The 18,219-nt window shown below is 53.7% G+C and overlaps 1 long non-coding RNA gene across 2 annotated transcripts; it reads left to right on the top strand.

Moving 5' to 3' along the window:
* The first annotated feature begins 7,683 nt into the window (after window positions 1-7,683).
* Window positions 7,684-12,592, top strand: LOC137484221 (uncharacterized). Of its 2 annotated transcripts, none has more exons than XR_011004788.1 (2): window positions 7,684-10,373; window positions 11,628-12,592. It is a non-coding gene; the product is annotated as an uncharacterized lncRNA (long non-coding RNA). The 2 variants fall into 2 exon arrangements; XR_011004789.1 differs by having other exon boundaries at window positions 7,684-10,377.
* Window positions 12,593-18,219: the final 5,627 nt, after the last annotated feature.

The following is an 18,219-nucleotide window of genomic DNA, read 5'->3' as shown; positions in this document are numbered from 1 at the left end:
CTGATGGTTGGAGGCAGCACCAAAGCAGCAGTTCAGTGCACACAAAATGTTTTCCCCCGCTAAAACTCCGCTGGAGAAAATACGGAGGTGACGCTTCAGCAGCAGAGATGAGAGTTTTACTCTGTCTTAATCAACTCCGAGGTGCGTTCCTTTCGCTCAGATTGTCGCTGTTGTCACAGAGGAACGCCAGGCAGAGGTGTCTGCGGGGTGGTACCCGCAGGTACCTGCGCTGCCTTTTCCCCACCGCGGCCCCAGCTCAGGATGCTGCGGCTCAGGCGCTGCTGCAGCGGCTCGGAGCAGTGCCGGCAGCCGCTGCCGGGCTGCTCACACCAGCTGAAGGTGTTTGGGAAGCTCTCTTGGATCAAACAGGCTTCTACCTCCGTTAGGAGCTCGTATTTTTAGGGTAAATATATAAGGAGAGGTGAAACTTGAGGTGGGTGGGAGATCTTTTTTCTCCCTCTAAGTGCTTTTGGTAAATAAAGGAAGGGTGAAAGAGGAAGACAGGAATGCTCAGGAAAGCACTAATGAGTATTTGTCCCCTCAGCAGTTGCTTGGAGAGTGGCATCAGACACAGGAACGTGCCTGATCCCTTTACTGGGACCTTTGCTAGAGATGGGCTGATTCAGTAAGACAGGAGGAAACCCACAATGCCAACCCTGTTTTTACCCCCTTCCTTAGGGTAAAACGATCTCTCCAAAGCCCTCATGGCCAGGACCACATTCCTAGGGGTGGCTCAGGATAAACACATTTCCTAAGAGCAAAAAAACCAATCAGAAATGTGGTGCTTTTCTATTTTTTTTTCTTTTTTTCCTAGGAAAAAGCTCTTCCCATAGCATACCTGGGGGCACTCCCTAATATCAGGCTGCTCTCCCAGACACTGAGTATTGAGATACCTGCAGGAAGGGATGTGGGGTTAGAGGGAGGGGGCACAGGGCTGCTCCAGCCCCACTGAGTGGGGGTCTCCAGCTCAGCCTTGGCTCAGCCCCTGCTCAGTCACCACTCCCAAGTGGAGGAATGACCGAGCTGCTCAACTTCTGCAGGGGAAGCTGAGAGAACAACACCAGAATTCACACATGAAATGGGGAAATGACACCTCTGAGGGCAAGACATGTCCTTGTGTCTGGACAGATGGACAGCAGCACAGCCAGCCCGGCTCAGAGCCCACGGGAGCTGTAGGGATTTTACAGATCCATTCTGTAAAATACCTCCATGAAGTAGATGTGTCCTTCAGGCTCTGAGTGAGCCTTGCAGGCTGCACCAACACAGCTGGGGGGATGTGGAGCATGCAGGGTGTCACAACATGAACTCACACACAGCCTGGCCATGCAGGGAGATGTGCCACCCCACTATCTCTGTGTTATATAAGTATACAAATAAACTCCAGTTCACTCAGCATTCCCATGAGGAAGGAGGTGTAAAGCTGCCCCAACACATGGGCAGTGTCACATGCATGGGAGAGAGGCTGTGGCGGTGCCCACCAGAGCCATGAGGGAATTTGTTCCCATTTTCCCCCCCTAAGGCAGATCTGTGCTTGGCTGTGGGGTGCCCTGAGCAGAGAGTAGGGCAGGGGCACCAGGCCTGGGGCATCAAAGGCTGTGACAAGGGATGGGGGGAGCCCTGACCACCCCCCTCCTGCACCTCCCCACCCTGAATGAACATCCACAGCTGGGCTCAGTTTGGGGGAGTGCAGTGGAAAGCAAAAGTCAGAGGGATAGGGATGGGGATGTGGGGCAGGGAATTGTGAGGGTCCTTGAGTTGCGGGGGGCAGCACCAGCCAGGGATGTCTCCAGCCCTCGCACCCCCTTTCCCAGCATTCAGGACCCATTCACAGCCAGACCCCCCTCCCACAGCCCTCAGTGCAGGCAGAACCTGCACCCACTTTCCCAGAGCCATCTCCCAGCATTTTCCAGAAACCCTGTTAAATAAGGGGAGAGTGCAGTATTTAAACACAGCACTGTAATCATCAATTCCCCCCACACACCCCCCCACCCCAAACGTGAGGGTTTAATTGGCTCCAAGATGAGGGAGCCACAAGCAGTGTTATAAAATGAACTGACCCCGCGAAATGATGCAACATCTGGAGGCAGGGCAGGCGGGGAGGCAAGAGCCTCTCAGCGGAGCATCCGTACGTGCAGCCTTCCCTGCGCCGATGGGAAGGGCCCTGCAGAGCTGCAGCCCAGCTCCTGCCTCGGCAACCCCGTGCTAAGAAAGAGAAGCCCCTCGGTGCTTACCTGCCCGCAGCGAGGCACGTCCCCTCAGCACCTGCAGAACAGGAGCTCTCTCCTTTCAAACAGCCCTCAAAAATTTCCCCCAAGTCCACCCGGGTGATTATTTTTTTAGAGCTAATCAAGGAAATAAAGTTAAAGAGGAGGAGAGTTCCTCTTGTTTGGGGTCTGATTTGGGAGAAGGAGGGGGTGGGGGGAGTTAAAGAGACCAGTTGCTGCCCACTGCTTTGACCAGTGAGGGATTCAACCCTTATTACCATTTTGTTTTTGTCCAGATTTGCAAGTAGGGCCCCCTGCATTCAAATCATCTCCCTCCATCCTTATTGTAAAGGACAGGCCTTAGTGGGCCCCCTTTGGATTGTCCTCCATTAACAATCCCTTCTTTTGTGGAGGTGTTTCTTTTTCTATTCACACACATTGCTGATGGTACTTCAGGCCCAGCTCTTAAAGAAACTGTTTGCAAAATTATACCTTTCCACACACTACTCCACAAGGAAGCAGGGAACTGTAGTTAGGAAAACATTATTGAAGCTTGTAATTTAATTAAAAATGTTAAAGCTGGCAAAGGGGAAGGAAAAGAGGGGAAAAGAGCATAAGGGTGCAAAAGGAGGAACCAGGTTTATTTTCTTTTGAGCCCTGCGCAGGCAGGGCTGGGGGTGTGGGGCAGTGCGCACACTCCTGCCCGTGCACACCCAGAGTGTGCCAGCCTGCACAGGGACACGGGCTGCCCGCGGCTGTCTGTGTGCCACGCTCCCGGGCCAGGCACAGATGAGGCAGCCAGACACCCTTAAGCAAAAGATGTTTTTAAAATGTGAATGCAAGCTCGGACATGCGTGGACAGAGCCCGAGGGGCGCGGCTGTGCAGCGGGCGCCTGCAGCTGCCGGGTGCTTGGGGCAAAGCTCTGGCCTGTGCTGGCTGTGGGGGGTTGCACATTGCACCCCGGCAGCCTCCTCCTGAAAACCTCTCTCTTTACGAGTTCTGGCTGAAAGCAAGCTGGAGGAGCTGCATCCCGCTCAGCATCCTCGCTCTCAGAAAGGCTCAGAAGCGTGTCTGCAGTGAGGACGCCCTTCCTTTGGTTATTGTTGTTATCCCCACCACCAACAGATCTGTAAATGTTCAAAGAACAACACGACTTTAAAAAAAAAATCATAATAATTCAGCTGGCGAAGCAGGGCAGAGCCTGACCTCCGGCTCCATGGATGAGTGCTTCGCTGGGACCCCTGCTGAGCCAATGTGGACCTTCAACATCAACTCAGAAATTGGTGTGATTTGCCTGGGAAACCAGCAGTCATAGAGCAACTGGCCTTGACAAGATGAAGAGGAAATGTATAGAAGACGTTTAATGGGTCGCAAAAGGAGGGGGGAGAAACTCAGCCTTGAGTGCTGCATTTTAGATGTCTGGAGGGGCCCTTCTGCAGGAAGGGAAGGAGCAGGGCTGGGGAGGGGAGACTTTTTCAGGTTGGGCTTCATTTCCTAGCCGTCAGAAGCCATCCAGGAACGCTCTGCCCTGCAAAAGGTTATTTCCCTGTCCCTGGCTGGGACTCAGGCCCAGGCTGGGCTTGCAATAAACCCGGTGATTTCTTTAATGTCAGTGAATAGCTGAAGGCAGCCCGGCTGGCGAGGCTTTGTACGTAGACGCGCTGGGCTCGGATTATGCACGCCTAATCGCCTAATTTTCTTCGAGTGATCTGGATGCCGTACTCTTGGGCTGTGGAACATTTTATAAATAGCTGTGCTTGGAGTTAATATGATTTACTGGAGAAAGACCAGTTAAGCAATTCCCCACCTAAGTAGAGCAGTAATGAACAGGCTCTGGAGAAGATGCCTTCCCCACCGGCTCCAAGAGGGGGTGGGCAGGGAAGCAGGGATGCAGAGAGGTGATGTTTATTTGTGTGCGTGCACAGAGTGTCATTGATTTTTAATTGTATTAAAAGAATTGCAGTAGCCACAGGCTGCCTCTAGGACTGGACTTTTCCCTTAAATATGTGCAGTGAAGCTGTGGCCTCCCCCTCCTGCTAATGCTTGTACTACTGCAAAATCCCACAGTGGGAGCGAGCAGGGACAGCAGAGCCCTGCCCCACTGCACATCCCTTCCCCTTCCCCTTCCCCTTCCCCTTCTCCTTCCCCTTCCCCTTCCTCTTCCCTCAGCCCTTTCTCCTTCCCTTTCTGAAGCCATACCAAACCAGGAGGTCTCTCTGCTGCCCTGTTCCCCACTCTGAGGAAACCCCATTGTCAGGGGGTGCCAGCAGAGCCAGGCTGAGCCTTGAGGGACAGGAGAATCACTTGGCCTGTCCCCTCCACCAGCGAGGGGACAGTGGCTGCAGCCTTGGCCAGGGGAGTCAGCAGTGCCTGGAAACCCAGTGAGGCCACTGCTGAGCGCAGTGACCCCCTGCCACCACCACTGAAGTCCTGAACCAAAACCACCAGGATTTCAGTGAGAACCCCACTGGGGACTCATGCAGACTCTCTCCTCCCCATTCCTGGGAAAGATACACCCTGGGACAATGTCTTGGAGCTTGGGAGAGCATTGCTGGGATCAGGGGTGCCCCTTGGGGAAGAAGGGTAGATCAGCAGGTTGAGATGATGAAAACAACATTCTTCTCCCAGAAAATGCAAAGAGGAGAAATACACAAGCTTCAAACCTTGGGGGTGTTGGTGTGGGGAATCTGTGCCCAAGGCTGGTCCTGGCTCTGTGCAGCAGCCAGCAGAGGCTGGAGATGGAGACAAAGTGGTCAGGCCTGATGTCCCTAGCCCAGGCTGGCAGGGGCAGGGCAGGGGCAACACTGGTTGGTGGCTCATTGGTCACATCCCATCTGAGAGGCAGGAGACACCTCCCCCATGGTGGGGCAAGAGAGGGCCCCCCATCCCTGCCAGAACAAACCCCACACCCCAGTCGTGCCACCTCAGCAGGGAAGGAGCTGTGCACCCCCTGACACCAGCACAGGGGTGCCCCCAGGCACAGGGGAGACCCCAGGACAGCTCCTGCTCCCCCCACACCGGGGGATGTCAGACCCCACTCCCAACCCCACACCAGCGCAGCACACAATACCCAGGACCCCACCACGCCCCCAGCACCTCCCCGCCCTCGGCTGTGCCTTCCCGAGGTGACCAGGAAAAATTAGGCTGGAAAGTATCCTGGTGATTGATCCGACCAAATAAACATCTCTAGGGAAAGGGGGGAAGGAAGAAAAAAGCCTTTCTGCAGCGTGGAGCCCAAGAGGGGAAGCAGGTAATTAGCTATGTGATGGAGCAATCCTCTCCTGCCGAGGAAATATCTTGACACCAGAATTCTGCCCTGAGAAACCAAGTGTGACCCAAGTGAGGACTTTTTTTTTCCCCCTTCCCCTTTTTAAAATTAAGATCATTATATGTTTTTTAAATGTCAAGCCTAGGAAGAAGTGGCGGGGGTGGGGGTTGGGGAGCTGCGGGCATTCTTCACTTCAGAAGCTTGAATGTTTCAAAGTTGCTGCTGTGCTGTTAGCTGACGGCTATTGTGTGCGTTTAAGGCTGGGGGGGCCTGGGGAGGGGGCTCGGACCCCCCGTTGGTGTGGATTTGCTGTCCAAAGACCGTTAGAAAGAGGCAAGAATGAATGAGATTGAATGGAATTGTAATGCACAAGGCCCTCCTCTTTTCTCAAGGAGCTGGGAGGCCAGGAAAGCGAGTCGTGGGGAGAGCAGGCAGCTTTCCTCCACATAGGAAGAGGCTTTGCAAATCAGCAAATTGTATATTTCTAGGGGAAGAGGGGAAGGAGGGGGGTTATTTTTTTTTTTTTTTTTATTACAGATCTGGAAAAAAAAAATTTAAAAGCCCTGCAGCAGCTAAGAAGACCAAAAGGAGACAGAGAGAGAAAAGAGGGAGAGGAGACTTGATAGAAAAATCTGATTCCCAAACCTCTTGTAAGTGTAATTACTTTCTAAGAAAATGAATTGCTTTCTAAGAAAGATAAAAAAATTGTAGACGAATGTCTGAAATTATATCAGGGACCAAACTCTGCTGATGCCTTTCCTACACTGAGAGATTTCTGGGGCAGGAACCAGAGGCCTAGAACCCGCGAAACCTTTGTCTGAGACTTGAAAGAGATCTGGGCTTCATTTGAAAGAGATTTTGCTTTCTCCTCCAGGCTGTGGGTCAGCTCCGAGGCGATGCTCGGGCTGGCGACGGGGCAGCGGTCGCTCGGCGCTGCTCCGGTGCCTGGGCCGCGTCCCGGTGGCTACAGACAGACAAAGGCTGGTTATTATTGACTTATTCAGCAGAAATGAGGAGGGGGATGAGATTTTGGGGTGGTTTTTAGCACTCTGCAATGTGTGTGTGTGTGTGAGAGAGCACGTGTGTGGTGTCTGTGAGTGTGCGTGCGTGTCACGTTGTCCAGGACGGGGCTGAGCGCACGTTTTCCTCCGTTTGTTGTGCCGCAGTTGATTTGGGGTTCAATCTTGTATATTTTTCTAATGTGGTCATCTATGCATGGTGGAGCAGGGGCTTGGAAAGGGAAAGGAAAGTGGAGGCATGTTGCTTGTCTCTGGGATTTCTTTGTTCGGGCAACAGTAGGTGGTAGGTTTAAAAAGGCAGAGAGCGACAGAGGAGGAGAAGAAGAAAGAAACGAAAAAGGAAAAAAAAAAATGGCCCTTTACGGATCATCTGACTATTTTCTTCTGGGCTGGAGAAATGCTGCATTAGAGATTAAGGAAGGGCTGTGCTTAAGACAAAATGTCTCACTGGAAGTGTTGGTAAAATAGCAACCAAACCCAGCCTGCCTTTAAAGCCCGGGATCAGGAAAAGGCTGCAGGGCCGCACAAGCGGGGGATGAGCTGATGAGGGTATTTAATGGCAAACTTTAGAGGGGCTGAGCCGGTGGTGGGTTTGTTTTAAAGGAGAAATAAACCCTGCTGCCAGCCTGCCGAGCAGCAGCGCTCCCCCCCCCCCCCACCATATGACACCGCTCAGTCACTACCACGGGGCTTCGCATTGACAGGAGGCTCAAAATACCCCAACCCCGCTCCACCGGGGGAGGAGAGAGCAAAATCAGCCCCTCGGGTGTTCGGGGAGGATTCGCGGGGGGACGGGGGCAGGTGGAGGAGCGAGCGCTCGGAGACAGACAGACCGACAGAGCGAGCTCCCCGCAGGGCCCTCCGGCCGGGTGCGAACCTGTCGGGAAGGGCACGGAGCGAAACACCGCCTCGTCTTAGGCGAGGGACAAGCCGGGGGTGTCCCGTGTGTCCCCCCAGGGCTGACCCGGGCGCCCCCGCGCCGCTGCTGCGGCTCCGCGCCTTCAACACCATGGACAGCGAAGCGGGGCCGGGCCGGGCCGGGCCGGGGGGAGGACGGGGACCGCCGGGCTGGCACCGGGGACACAGGGCAGGGGACCGCTGACAGAGTGACCGGGGGGCTCGGGCAGGCCGGGCCCGGGCCGGATGGGAGGCCAGGGGTCGGGGCTGGGCAGGGGGGAGGCTGCCCAGCCGTCCCCGCATCCCGAGCATCCCTAGAGCCCCTCGGCATCCCTCGTCCTCGGCTCGGAGCAGAACTCTCGGGGCTGGGTGCGGGTACCGGGTCCGAGCCTCTCCCGGGGACAGGCCCCGTGCAAACGGTAAACCTGAGCGTTTTCCTCCGTGTTAATTTGTTTAGGTTGTTTCCTTTTAAATCGATAAAAGATTGAGAGCCTCGGTCTGGTGGAGTAAATAGGTCAATATGGAACAGGCTCTAAATAAGCAGATTTTTTTTTTTTTTTTTTGAGTTTCAGAAGATGAAAAGCGAAGGTAAAATTCCTTTTGCTGTGTAATGTCAAACGCTGATTGTCCCTGGTTTGGGCTTGTTATGAACCGCAGCATTATAAAAGAGGAAGAGGAAAAGGCACACAAACAGGGACAGGGGCTCTCAATGCTGCTGATGCCTTGTAAATATGGCTCTTGAGTTTGGGAGGTGATATTTCACCTCCCTGCAGAGTATTTCAGTAGGCAACGGGGCCCACCAGTTTTTTACGAGCTGCTATTTGGAGGCGGCTTCCCCTTCGGAGCCTGGCCTGGCATGGCACGGGAGCGAGGGAGACAACAGCCTCAAAACAATTGTTTTGCTCCAGCGGGGAAGGGAATAAATAGATACCACTTCCAGCGGTTGTTGCCCAGCTGTCCTGGAAATGCTCATAGTGCTGCAGCAGGGAGAGATTTCCAGCACTGGAGCAAGATACCTTCCATCAAAACAATTGTATCCTGCCTTCCCCCACCTTACACCATTCCTACCATGAAGGAAAATACCACAGTGTATAGAAATCCACCCAGGCAAATAAATCCTCACCTGAAAGCTCTGCCAGCGAACACGCACAGCACTGCTGGCCATGAAAGTTACTCTAGGTAGGGAATAAGGGCATGTAGAAAGCCACAGACCTGCACATCCTGTCACAGAAATGAGTGTGAATGTGCCTGTATACAGTTTTTTTGGGGGGACGTGTGTTTGGAGTGGGAGGGATAGATAACTAGCACTGAAGAAGAAGGGTGCTTACCAAAAAATTAAACAGATGCAAGGCTTCTAAGCAAGACCTCTACTCACTGGACATAGTCTGCTTGTTATTAAACATGATTTCTTTTCCCAGAGATTAAATTTGGTGGCCTGAGATAAATTAATAAATCTCAGAGCCTATTCCCATTGTAGCAGCCGCCCTGTGATGAGGTCTGTAAGTTTAACCAAGAGCTGCAGCAAACCTATCTCTGCTTCCCAGCTCACAAAATGGATGTGGTGGAAGGATATAGTGAGGCACCAGCTAAACTGCAAGTGCAGGATGCCTGAGAGGGACAGGGAGAGACGCCTGGATGCCACGGCATAGGTTAGAGCAGGTTGAGGGCAGCAAATCTATATGTGTTTTTGGCGTTTTCCAGTGTGGAAGTTTTAGCTTAAAGAAAAAAAATATACTCTCTCAGTTTTTCACTTGGAAGTCAAACCCATTTCCTTCCAGGTCCTCGCTCCTGTGAATCTGAGCTCATGCAGCGTTGAGAAAAATCTAGCATTAAACCCCAAAATATAAAATTCGTATTGTATATTTAAAGGGAGCCTCTTACTTTATATAACTCAGGACACATTGTCTCTTGTCGGAGAGAACGGGGGTGAAATCCTACACATTACTTAAAAAAAAAAAAAAAAAAAGGAAAGAAAACACGTTTTAAAATTACATCCATGTCAGCTCTAAAGAAAATTATCGCTGATGTCTTTTTGAGCTTGGAAATATAACTGTAGGATTCAGCTTTCCCCTCCCCCTCTGCCCCTCCACCCCCTCCCTTCCCAAGAAAAAAAAAAAAAAAAAAAGGGAAAAAAAAAAAGAAAAAGCAACAGAATATATAAAGCTCCTCTGATTAACAGTTTAGGTGCAGAACCCTATTTATAGGGTACACGTTCTCCTGTGCCGCCTCGATCCTCCAGCCCGGAGCGGTGCATTATTGATGCAGCTGCAAGTGCTCAAAGCTTAAACAATATTTTTTCCGAAAGCCCCAGCAGCCCGCCCGGGAGGAAGGTGGGGACGGGCTGGCGATGGAGTCCTGAATGTTACTCCTCCAGTTTCAAGGACATCTTGCTGATGAGGATTTGGTTAATGGAGGAGAACTTATGTCCTAGCGGTGACGTCATTGGGTCCCAATGTAATCCTCTTGTGCTGAACCCAATCAGCAGATGTGCTGAGAGCCGGGATGCGGAGAAGAAGCTCTAATCCCTTAGACTGGATGAGATCAGCTGAAACAGCCAGGACTAGACCCCAAACCCCTCTGCTAGGAAGATCAAGAGAAAAGGGATAAATTGAGAGAGACGCCTCATAACCCCTTTAAAGAGCTTCGGAGAAGAGAAGAGAAAGATGGGTGGTGCACCAAGTTCATCTTGCTTTTAAAGCCTAGCGGGAGCCTGGTTTTCACTCTGATGAGGTCCTTCTGCATTGTTCCAGGGCAGGAGGAGAAAAGAGGAAAAAAAAAGAGAGAGAGAGAAAAGGGGGGAAAAAAATGAGAGGGAAAAGAAAAGTCTGAAATTCAAAGATAATGAGAGACTAGGCGCCTTTCTTATTCATCTCCAGCTTGCCTACACAAAAACAAGCGTCCTGAGCCACGGGAGGGCGTTTGCACTGGATCTGAGCGAGGAGCGGAGTTTGTGCCGCCGGAGCCGCCGGGCGCCGCGTCCACGAGTGGGTAAATCCGCTACGAGCGGGGCTCCGGCTGTGAGCGCGGGGTGCGGGCGACAGTGGCGGGGAGCGACCGGCTTTATCGCTGACTTGGAACAGCATCAGGATTTTTTCCTCCCCTTGTGCAAGCGACCTTAATGGGCTTGTGATTTTTTGATTTTTTTTTGTTCTTTTTTTTTTTTTTTTTTGCTTTTTTTTTTTTTTTTTTTTTTGCTTTTGGACAAAAAAGAGGGGAGCAAGGGGAGGGGGTGAGAATTTTTCAGACGCGATATCTAGAGAGAGAAATCGTCCTAAATTCATAAGGCATCTCTAAATCTGACGGCGATCAACGAAACCGGTATAATTGCTTTACCCGTTTTCAATCCCTCTCAATTTTAATTTTTTTTTTCCTTTTTGCACTGCTATTAATTTTTTAAATGAAGCTATTATTGTGCCAACCGCGGCGGAGCGGAGAGATGGGAAACGCATGTTTAACCTCCACCGGTTTCCCTTCAAGAGGAGAGAAATCGGCTCCTTTGCCTGGCCAGCAAAGACAAACACACGAGCGGGATTTTCATTTCGCTCTGGGGAGGGAGCGGGGGTCCCCCGCATTCCCCGCATTCCCCCCCCGGCTGCCCGGGGCTCGGACGGCGGCGGCCTGGCGTGGAGGGGAGAGCCGCTCCCGCAGCCCCGGGACCGGGGGGGGCTGTGAAGCATCTCCGGGCGCTTTGCCGCCGCTCCTGCCTCCGTGCCGGGACGCGCCGCACGGCACCGGCAGCAGGAGGCTTGTTGCGAGATGTCCTCGGCGCTACCGGCTCCGTTGTTATTATTATTAATATTAATATTATTATTATTACTATTATTATTACTATTATATTATTATCACTACCAGCCACATTTTTCTCGCTGGTAGGGCCGGAGCTCGGGATGTGTCCGTCTGTCCGCCCCTCCGCCCCCGGGGCTGCTCCCCGCCCGGCGCTCCACATCAGCCCGGGCGCGCTGCAGCGGTGCGGCTGGGAGGAGGTCCGGGGGACGCTGCCGGCTCCGGCAAGGCGAGGAGCGGGGGGAAAAGGACGGCAGCGGCTCCCGGCCTCAAGGCAGCCCCTCCTCGCCGCCCTCCTCCGCTCCCCGCCGCCCCCGGCCCCGCCGCGCCCCCGCGGCCGCCCCGGCGGAGGGGGGCCCCGGGCGGCGGGGAGGGCGGCCGGCGGTCCCGGCGGGGTGGACCCTGCACTGACAGCCTCTCTCTCTCTTTCTCTCCCCCCGGCTCTCTCCCGCAAGCCCCGCTCGCCGCCTGCCCTGCTCCGAGCGGGGACAGCCCGAGCCCCTCTCTGCGTGTTCACAGCGGACCTTGATTTAATGTCCATACAATTAAGGCACGCGGTGAATGCCAAGAGAGGAGCCTCACAGCTTCATTTTCATGGAAATTGGGGACATAAACCCTCTAATTACACTTAACAACAGCCACGGAGCGATCTATGGAGCATCCTCGGCCTTTTGACAAATAGGAGTAACAATGCGCCAGCGCCCGGCGGGGCAGCTGTCTCCTCGCATTAACGGGGGCACGGGGGGGGGGCGGGGGGAGGCCCCGCTCCGGCCCCGCCGGGGCTTGCGGGGGCTCCCGGCGTACAAAGGGCAGGAGGAGCGGCAGGACAATGCGGGCAGAGCTGGGGGGGCCGCGGGCAGGGAGCGCTCCCAGGAGCGGGGCGTGGGCGGGGGGTGACAAGCGGCCCCTCGTTGCAGAGCGAGGGACCCCCCTCCCCTGCAAAGGGACACCCCCCACTTCTCAGCCTCCACAATGCCGTTCACCAGCTCCCTGAAAAAACACCCCTCTGCGGGATTTTAGGAAGGGGGGCGCTTTTTGCTTCATTTTTTCAGTCGCTCTTTTTTTGGTTTTATTTTTGCCGTTGCCCCTGCAATGCTCCTCAGTCGCATGGGGGCTCGGCTATGTGGCTCCTGCTGCTCTGCGGAACCGCAAGACAGGTCCAGGGTCCTGTCCTGCCCCTCTGAGCCCCTCTGCAACTCAACTATTCACAGAACTAAATGATGAGCCTGCTTTTTTTCCAAAAGCAGGGCTGGCAAGGTGAGGGGCTGCAGCACTGCAGCCTCCCCAGTGCCACCTCCGGCCCTGTCACCGCAGCCTGCAAGGTGGCACACATCCCCTTTCGCAGTCTCCAGCGAGACTGCAGCAGCCCACATGGGTTCTCAGGTTAGGCTTTAGACCTCAATAAATCTCTGTTGTAAGACTCGTGTATTCAACTTCCTACAGACATAGCGAGCCCTAAGTTTGAGCTCCCTGAGGACGGTGCTTGGGCAAGGGACGATTTGATTATTTGGCAGCAAAAAGCCACAGAGCCGGATTGAGCCGCATACACCCAATTTTCTATGCCCCCTCCCCACTCCATCTCTGCTCCACTTTTGTCAGCATTGTGCCTGTCCAAGGAACCCAGGCCATGGATGGCTCCATCCTCCATCCCTGCAGTGCTTGTGTGGGACACACGACCTTGTCTGCAGTGGAAATGTCAGTGGCAGAACACCCGCATTGCTTAGGATGGGGGGAAAGGAAAACCTTCCCGTACTTTGTGGGATTACTTGACTTCAAGCTGGTCTGTGAAAAGCAGGGACTCTCAGGTAGGTCTCCTGGGGGAAGCAGGGCGAGGGAAGAAGCAGAGGACACGGGCCGTGTAGGACAGGAGCGTGGTGTTGAGCTGTTCTGCTGCAGGGGCATTGCACAACTGAGAAATTGTGGACGGGTCATGCCTCCAAACCTGTCAGGAGACAGGAGTGAGGAAGCACCCAGTGCCTACAGGGTTCCATCGAGCTCTCCAGCCACCCATCCCTCTTCTGGACCTGATCCTGAGCGCTGCTCCATCAGTACCCTGTACCTGCAGCAGCTCATGGGGCAAGAGGCTGCGAGGTGCAGGATGGCCCAGCTTCACCAGGAGGGGCACAGAGATCCTTAAAAGAAGCTGGATTGTTCTCCTCCCTCTTTCCCAAAAGATCAGCACAGGTACTGAGGTGTTGGAGACCTGCTTGCTCTGACATCCATCCTGTGCTGCAATGTCACAGGACACATTCTGACCTCATTTGCCCCCGGGCTATGCGGTGAATGGATTCACTGATGTGGGATGGAAACACCCCACAATCTCTTCCATGCAACCCTGTGGGGGCAGAGCTCCAGCCACAGGGCAGTTCTACTCTTGAACAAGTCCTTGGCTCTTTGCAAAGCTGGTAGGGAGGAATAAGAGCCCAAGTGCAGGGAGACACATCCTGGTAAATCTAAAATTGACATTGAGAGAAGGGAGCGAGCCACTCCAAGGTAATCTGCAGTGCAGCAGGAAAGCTGCTGGCTTCCTCTGGGGCCACCAAGAGGCCAAGGACAGCTCTGGAGGAATGCAGGTAACTGATGGGAGCTGTGTGCGGCCGGCCCAATGGAGCAGACTGGGCCCAGTCCCCAGATTGGGATTGAGAATCAAGATTGGCTGTGCCAAAACTGTGCAAACCAGATGCTTATCCTGGAGCAGCTCTCTCTCCAGGTCTGCTGGGGAGGGTTTTGCACAGACTCCTCAGCAAACAGGACTGCCTCAATTCCCAAATGTTCTCCCTCAGGCTTTCTGTGTGCGCCCTTCTTAGACAAGAGGGGATTCATTAAATTTGATCACTTAGATGTAGCCCTCTTCACACAAAGCCCCCTCCTGTGCTACCACGCCTACTGCTCCAGAGTGCCTGGCAGGTGCCATCCCCATCCCTGCTCTGTGAGAGCCACACTAGGGGGGCCACACAAACCCCACCAAGCTCTGGGGCCACCAGGCTGCAAGGAGCCCTCCCCGTGTCACCGATGTGACACCCAGGGAGGCAGCAGCAGCCACATGGGCTGCGGCTGGAGGAGCGGGGAGGGCTGGCAGCGCGGCCGGCCGCGGTTTCATGTTGCACGTTGCCTGCTCCTACACTGACCCCTCTCTAGGTAAGTCAAGGCTCAGTCACGGGGAGCAGAGAGTTCCTGCAGAGAGCTCCGTGTGCCATGAACTGCTCTCCCAGGCCTTCTCCATCGTCTTTGCTGCTCGGTGTGGATTCACAGGTCCCTCGAGGATATGGTCCCACTTCAGTGCCAGCTCCTCAGCTGTGGTTGGTGGTGATCCTGCAGTGATTCCTGGTCGGCTCAGAGCCTCAGCTCTGCTGTGGTTCAGCTGAAGGCACCTCCTCCAGGAAGTCACACATCCCACAGGCTGCTCAGCTGAAAAAAGCCCCAGAGCAACACCATTAGTCACACAGCAAGGACAGCACTGCCACCAAGTCACCTCCAGTCACAGGCACCACCTCCTTGACATTCAGAAGGAGGATTTATCCAAGATCAGATATTCTCCTGTGCCAGTCACAGCTTTAGTCCAGTTTCCTGGTGGGAAAGCCTTGGGGAAAATATGAGCTGCAACAATGGGTCTGGATCAGGCCATTCTATGATAGAGTCACCACGGAGCAGAAATCATCTTCTTATTTCCCCTGTACAGTTCCCCCACACTCAGGAGTGACAGAATTTCCTCCCCACAGGGAAAAGCATGGCTGGAGCCAAGTTGGGGTGCGAAGGAAGCGTTACCTTCCACCCTCTAAGCACCTCTTGGTTGTAGATGTACACAAAGCACCAATCTCCACATCCACATGACAACTGCTCAGGGAATGGCTCTGCACATGACAGGCTCGTCCTGTACAAGTCCTGACATCAGCCACCAAGGATAGGTTAAAAAATAGGCGTCTTTTACTCCCAAATCACCACAGGGCAGATGGAGCCTCGTCAGCCCACCGTGTGTGCCAGGGAGGCCTTGGATTTGAGCTAAATTAAGAAATACAGGCACCACTTGCAAATAGGATAAGGAGAAACCAATGTGGGCAGAGGCCTGACTTTTGATGACATGAGGGTAAACCTAAGAAAGCAAGAGGGTAAGAGTGAAGAGCATAAAAGGCTGCTGCAAGGAGAGGGAACCAGCAGCAACCTGCAGCAAGAATAACTCAGGTAATAAGAAAATTCCTTCTGGTGGAAAGGATAGAGAAGCAGTGGAACAGCCTGAGAAGAAGGAGAAATTCCTGCCCTGGGAGGATAACTGGGAAAGCACCTAGCAGGAGTCCCAAGGTAGCACTGGTCCCTTCAGCCTTAAAGTGCCACAAGCAGAAGGTGGCATCACACATCTGTTTCTCCTGAAAACATGGCAGAGCCCCCAAACATCTTCATGTCTTTTCCTAAACCCAGAGGGTTCATCAGTGTCTCCACAGGGACCAGAAAAGTGCCACTGTTCAAGTGACAATAAAAGAATGCAGTGCCTTGTTGTCCTCATACAAAAAACAATGTTGAGACATCACAACAGAAGAGGTCAAATTCAAGCATCATTTTTTCCTAAAAAGATAGGAATGGGATGTATCTTCATCAGTCCTATGGAAACAATCCTATTTGGGATTACTTCCTCACATGGTTTGTCCCAAGCCAGCTCTAAACCAATTGAGAGCATTACCAAGGTATAATACCCTCAGGTGACAGCCCAGAGGGATTGACATTTTTCTGTCAGCTCCTAATAGCTCCCTTTCAATTGACTGCACACCTTCCTGGGTACATCTGCAGAAACACAGGAAAACATCGATAATCTGATGTGTGTAGCACTGTATGTCTATTATACAGGTGCATCTGAAATTAGATACTTATTATATATATAAATATATATGTATATATTCATATACATAATATATATAATTTGCAGCTGTCTCTTTGTCCAGAGGACTTGCAAAGGGATTCAGAGCACTCACTCAAGGACCCTGAACCATGCCCTACCCTCAAGGGAAGGGAGAGGTGATTTCTTTAGGCTGTCAGGACAATTCACCTCACCTGCAGCACAGCTTTCCCAGCCTGGGCTGCCAGATTTTTTGCCACCAGAAAGTGAGGGACCCTGAGCACAGCAGCCTCCCTCCTGCAGAGCTTGCCTGTATGTTACAGCTCTCCCGTGTTGTTTGTGGAGCTTCTCTGGGCCGGGGGGAGCGCAGGGATGGCTTTCCCAGCCCGCTCTCCCAACCCTCTCAGCAGCCCCAGGGCAGCTGCCGCCCAGCCCGAGCTGCAGCACCTCTTTAAACTTCTGTCACCTGTAGCACAAAGGGACAGCCGAGGCAGAAGCGGCTCCTGCAGGACAGAGAGGACAAGAGCGGGACAAAGCCCCCGTGCCTCCTGCAAAGGGCCAGGTGGCCGCGGGATGGCACCACTGTCGCTTCTCCTGCGGGACAGCAGGGACACGGTGCCAGGGCCGGGTGGCGTTCGTGTCACCGAGCCGCCGATGAATGATTCAGTATCCTGCGCCTGCACACGCCCTGGGCTACGAATTTGGTTTCATGACTGTGGCTCGAATTAAATTTCATTCTGAACTGAGGAGGCAACTCTGCCTCCTCCTGCCAGTCCAGCCCCGCTTCCCTCTCCTCTGGCATTTATCGAAACAACCAAAAGGGATCTTCTCCTACATTCTCACACCCTCAGCATCTTAGCCCATCGCCCCTGTCTGCCTCTGGCTTTGCCGCTCTGACTCGGCTCCATCCCGCTCTGCCCGGCAGCGCAGCACGCTGCAGCCCGGCTCCCACCCCTCCTGTCTCCGGGGCTGCTGGCCCCTCTGCAAGGGCAGGAGGCGCCTGGGGAAGGGACAGGGACCCCGTGCTCGGGAGGAGCCATGGCTGCTGCTGGGCACACGGTGGCACTCGCTCTCCATCCCAGCGGAGGCTGCGGGAGGCGGCAGCCGATGCAGGATGCGCAGCAGGCGCTGAGTTGCTCTGTCAGAAGATGTGTGCTCGGCTCCTTCCCTGCATCCCCCGGCCCTCTCTGGACCTTCCAGACACGGCCGATCTGCTCCTGCCCCGGGCATTTCTCTCACACGCAGCGGTTCTGGATGCCAGGGATGTTGGATGTTCGGGATGTTGGCCAGGAGCTGGTGTCTGAAATGGCACAGTCGGGATCGTGCAAGGAGCGAAGCCTTTCTTGCTGGTCTGCAAATAAACCAGACCCCATTAAAAATCACCTTTCTCCCCGTAGGGACGGGTGAAAGTTAGAATCTTCGCCTAAAAACTAGTTCTCCCTCCTCTCCCTCGTTTCCACAGGCCTCCCATCGCAGCTGAGACCCACACGAACACGCTCCTTCTCCATCCCCAGCGGCAGCACAAGCCTCCTCTTCCCCAGCCTTGCCCCCGACAAGTTAACACAGCCTCCAGGGAGAATGGATGTGCTGCTCCTCAGCAGTTCATTGCACAGCGGTAACATCCAGCCTTCCCCCACCTCATTCCATACAATCTTGCATCCCTTCCCATATGGAAATGCCAGCTGATTCAGAGAGGTTCATGTTTTGTGCAAAGCAGTGATCAAAGGCTTGCTTGCAGCTGCTGAGCCTGATTTGAGCTGTTGCACAACACACGAAGCTGCCTCCGAGCCCACCTTATCCCCAACAGCATCTCCAAACGAGGAGTGGTATTTAAATGAGACCTACAGAAATCACCTAATATGATGTGTCAAATCTCTTGCATTCACATGGGGGGGAAAAAAGGCAGAAGCAAGGGAGAGGAGGAGGTGGCATGTGCACATGAGAGAATTTGTCAGAAGCTTGTACGTCAACTCACAGAGAGAAGGCTTTTATCCCATGCTTGGAAATGGGCAATTTCCATTTTAGAGGGGTTACTTGTAGTGTGGCACCCTCATAAAAGACATCCCACGGGGTCCTGCAGCAGGAGAGGTTGTGCAGTGCTCATGCCAAGGCACAGGGATGCCAGATCCAGGGGCAGCCAAGCTGTAGGCTTGGAGCAAAAGGCACGAGGAGCTGACACCCAAGTGTCTGCAAATAAATCAAAGCAGGGAAAGGGAGGTGGA

The sequence above is a fragment of the Anomalospiza imberbis genome, chromosome 17 (genome assembly GCF_031753505.1).
Source record: "Anomalospiza imberbis isolate Cuckoo-Finch-1a 21T00152 chromosome 17, ASM3175350v1, whole genome shotgun sequence".
In the NCBI taxonomy this organism is placed as follows: domain Eukaryota; kingdom Metazoa; phylum Chordata; class Aves; order Passeriformes; family Viduidae; genus Anomalospiza; species Anomalospiza imberbis.
The sequence above is the reverse complement of the archived record's forward strand: the minus strand, read 5'-3'. Positions and strand labels throughout refer to the sequence as shown.